The sequence below is a fragment of the Mytilus trossulus genome, chromosome 13 (genome assembly GCF_036588685.1).
Source record: "Mytilus trossulus isolate FHL-02 chromosome 13, PNRI_Mtr1.1.1.hap1, whole genome shotgun sequence".
Lineage (NCBI taxonomy): Eukaryota > Metazoa > Mollusca > Bivalvia > Mytilida > Mytilidae > Mytilus > Mytilus trossulus.
In genome coordinates, this window is record NC_086385.1 from 57266225 (window position 1) to 57271343 (window position 5119).

A 5119-nucleotide genomic window follows, 5' to 3' on the forward strand; every position below is an offset into this window, starting at 1 on the left:
TAAATAGGAGAGCTAAACTTTCAACAATAGTCTTTTTCTGCTAATAAAAAGTAAAACCAACACATATAATATCGGTACGAGATTGAATAAAGTGCATATGAAGATTATCACTTCGAAGAAAACATTGGATCCCACTTACTTCCGGTTGAACTCGTCTAAGAACGAAGTATGATATTTAACATATTGGTATTGTCTGATCCATTTCCGGCATCATGTGTTTACCCTAGAGAGTATAATAAATTATAAGTGATCTTCATAGCTGATGAAATGTTTTACTCTGTTGTATCTATGTCTATGACATATGGTAGACTCTTTCATCAACAGATTTTGCAGAGTGATACATTTAATAAAATTTTGAAATACGACAAATAATGTTAAGCGTAGACCGATCACAATTCACAGTTTTTGGTGGGGTTCGTGTTGCATAGTATTTAGTATTCTATGTTGTGTATACTGTACTATTATTTGTCTTTTTATTTTTAGCCATGGCGTTGTCAGTTTATTTTCAATCTATGAGTTTGACTATCCCTCTGGTATCTTTTATCCCTCTTTCACAATTATTTTTTTACGATCTGATTGCAAGTATTACATTTTAATCTTTCTGTTTAGTCCATGTTCGGTAATATAAATTTGGGATGACTGGATACTTATACATACCGCCAATGTATATAGTTTTTTTTAGTAATTTTCGTCTAATTTTTCTTTGTTGACATATTTGTTTTGTTTATAGTGATTGAGATTATAACACAATCACAGATGATGTACCCCTATTTGTGATATTTTTTCCTTTTTTGTCTGTTTGTTTTTTAACATTGTTGTAAACATAATGGAATTTTATGCGAATGTCATACAAATAAGACGTTTGAAAGGGAGCTATACAACCAGGTTTAATCCACCGTCTTTTCATCAGGAAATTGTGTACCAAATCAGGAATATGACAAAATCTTTCCAATCGCTTGATGTGTTTGAGTTTTTGATGTTGCCGTTTGATGAAGAATTTTCTGATTTGTATTTTCCTGTGATATTTTTCGTTATTTTAATTTTAACACTGTTGAGAGTTTCTCTCTTGTTTAGATTCTTTCAGTTTTATTTCTTTTACCATGATGTTTATAAATCTACGAGATTTAAAATTTGGTTAATAACTTTTGTTTTATTAATAAAATACATGATACACATTACATCATCGTGCGTGACCTATTAGACCGGATTAACAAAAGTCAGCCACAGTCTAACAATTCAGGCAAATGAGAAAAATGCATGTCTTGTGTTTTCAAATGTGAAAGTGACTAAAAAAACTATATAATCATGTACACGTACACGTGTAATATAAATATTAATGATTTATTTACACTTATATATACATTAATAGAAATAATTGAAGCGTGCACCCTCTAAATATAACAATCCAGTACACTAATGTCAATGGATCAAGTTTTAATGTATTATTCTAGTCATTCAAAGATTTACCACTTTGCCTTCTTATCTACACAAGCTATGAATGAAATCAAAATAAACTTCCATATATATCTGTAACTAATTAAAAAAAATCCATCAAAGGACAAACACACATTAACATAAATAAAGACCATTGACGAAACAGCATACTTAGGAGAGACGATCAAATCCGTGATAATTACAATAAGGTAATCTGCACTCAAAAATTCCTATGATCTCGACCTATAGAACACTAAGGTACAAAGAAAACATTAAAATATTCAGTCGATTATTTCGTTAAACAGATAACATAATTGATAAATACCCACCTACGTAATATTAAATTGTTGTGGCTTATACATGTTCTAATAATACACTGAAAGTACCAAATCTCCGTTATAAAACTGTAAAATTGTCGATGTACTTTTAATAGGTACCAAACAGGATATTTAATATATAATTTACAGTGCACGAATCAATGTCATATTCAATGTTCTTAGTTAGTTAAGACATGCACTTTTGACAGTTTTTGATTATGAGGTGAAAGCACTTGAATTTTGAATAAAGTTCGTTTTGAATACGGTAGTTTAAACTTACGTACTGCTAAACCGCAACAGTGCATGAAAAAAGTAAAATCACAAAAATACTGAACTCCAGGGAAAATTTAAAACGGAAAGTTCCTTACCAAATGGTAATATCAAACGATAAAACACACCTTACGAATGGACAACAACTGTCATATTCCTGAATTGTTTCATGTACAATAGTTTTATGTACTATATATGTTCATAGTTAATCCGTTAGTTTAATTTTTTTTATTATTACTACAACATTATTGTATGTTTAACTTTGATTTGTTTTCGATCAAAATACTTTTTTTTATTTAATCAAATGATAAATGAGAACAATGCCCATCTGCGATCTTACAATACAACTTCTGATGTACTGAGTGTGATCTCTAATTTAAGTTATATCTTATTTTGTCATTGTTATAACGTTATGTAGATTTATTGACGTTTTATAACTATAATTATGTGTCATGTCTGAGTAAGGGATTAAGTGCAATAATTGTAAAGCATACCGTCTACGCATAGGTCTACGCATTATTCAAATATTGTCATGAATCCTTTTTCTACATAATAAAATGTCTGTACCAAGTCAGGAACATGACAGTTGCTATCCATTCGTTTGATGTGTTTGAACTTTTGATTTTGCCATTTGATTGGGGATTTTCCTTTTTGATTTTTCCTCGGAGTTCAGTATTTTTGTGATTTTACTTTTTCGAAAGTCGGAAATACTGTACGGTATCATAAAAAGCAATTTCCTTATCTTTAAATTGTCACATGTATACATTTTAGGTAAGTATTTTATTTAGACAATAAACAATTGACATGACAAAGATACCGATCTGAAATTTTATAAAGAAAAACATACAAACAGCAGATAAGGGTAACAGCAAAATCGAAATTTACGGAATATTTTTTAATATGGTTTCTGTCTATGACGAAATACCACAATACACTGGATAACCTGCTAAACTGATTATTGAAAAGTGTGCACTTCATTTTGAGGCTATTTAGGATAGAAAGAAAACAACATTACAGTCATTCTTTATAATCAAATTCCTAATTTCATCCTCATTGAGTAGATGATGAAAATAGTTGATGACGTCACAGTCCCATGACACAATTATGTGTATGAGCGGATAGACAAGACACTTACAGCCAATTGGAAAACGTGTTTTTTACGAATAGCTGAAGACAGCAAAGATTTGTTCAACTGCTTTCCTTTTAAGATCCAAAGTTCAATAATGAAATGTATCTGCATTATATTTTTACCATTGATATATAGTATTAAAGTAACATTTATTACTCAAGAATTTCCACAACTAATTGAAAGATATCAATGTTGTTTTATAAAGTATAAAAACATTCAGAAAATGAATTATTCATGATATTGTATCAAAAAGTAAAATACCAAAAACCCTAAACGGACACGAAAACTCATAACGAAGAGTCCGTTATCAAATGGCAAGACCACATCAAACGAATGATTTTTTTTTTTATATATAATATGTTTAGGTCTGGCCTGTATCTCTGATTTGTTCTTTATTGTCTTTTATATCGTTATAACGCGGTTTAGTTCTGTTCTATAAATTATATTAAAAGAAGCTATCAAACTAAAAGTTTCAAGTGGTGAAGATTAAATTACACCTTCCTAAACATTACAGACGCCATCACGAGTTGGTTGAATATTACTAAATATCTGTTTCATAGATCACAATGAAGATATTCCTACTGTTGTTACTACAATCTTAGCCCCTTTCCCCGCTACGTTCACACAAAACAATGCTCAGATGTAGAAAGTTTGAAAGCCATAACAACTACAAAGTTGAAGATCGCCGAGGACCAAAAGTTCCAAAAAATTGTGAGGCCAGGGTTATCCGCCTGGGACAAAAACATCAATATTATCAAGAATAATACATAGTTTTGCAAACAGTAAATTTTATAAAATGACTATATAATAGATATACCTGATTAAACTGAAGTGGTGACTACAAATGTAGCTATAGAATAAAAACGAATATATTACAAAATCACAGCCCTGTTAGCCATAGTCAATGCAACGCCCAAAGTGACGTCACATTTAAATTTCTAAAATGTGTTCCGAAAATAAAGAAAGAATTTGGATGAAATTATCGATGAGATTTGTATGACTAATCTAACTTATATTAATAACAGTGAAAATTATAATGCTATTTATTATTTAATTGTAGTAGTAATTAGATAATTAATTATATTATCTAGCTTTGTGGGTGTTTCTTCTGATCAAACTGCAAACGAAATATATCGTGTAAATTTCGTTGATCCAAAATTAAATCTACCAAATTAACAGGATGAGTAGTTATCGTTATCCCCAACAAAACACACGAATACAACAGAACAAAGTACGATTTACTACTACAAAGGTTAAGACATTTGACAAAATCCGATGACAACAACAAACACAACATTAAAACCCAACAAATGAGTTTGGGATGGAAAAGTACCGTGCCACGGCTTAAAGCAATACGAATTCACACTCAGCAAAACAGTCACATTCTGGAATAAGTCACGTTCGGTAATAAAAAGACCAGACGACGTAATGACAAACCACGATCTAACACGTGGTAAAAATGTCCATAGTTAGTTTGGACAAAGATACATCGTATGGATCATCCAATTCGTGATGGTGTCCGTAAAATTTACGGATTGTCATTTTTAATCTGTCCTCCTCATAACTTTGTTGGAGCAGTTTCTGCTTTAGGATCACACTCAGAAGATTCAAACACGCTAACTTTCTAAAATCATACCTTCTCTTCTTATTTGCATGAAGATAATGAAAGTGCGTTTAAATAAATGTATAGGTGATTTTTACTGTACACATTTCCCCTCTTGTTTCTGATTTACATAGAATCACTCACAATTGTTAACGTAACGGTAATGACTAATGGGTTATCAGAATCAAGTGTGCACCCGAGAGAGGATAAGAAATAAGAAGAAGGCGTCTTAGCTGATTAAATGGTTATCTCTATTGTATTTATACTTTGACATACGGCCGAGTTTCAAAAATGATTTGTTTTGCAACGAAATGTTGCCTTATTTGGAATATGTAAAATGTCTTTCAATAGAGAGCGTTTAAAAAT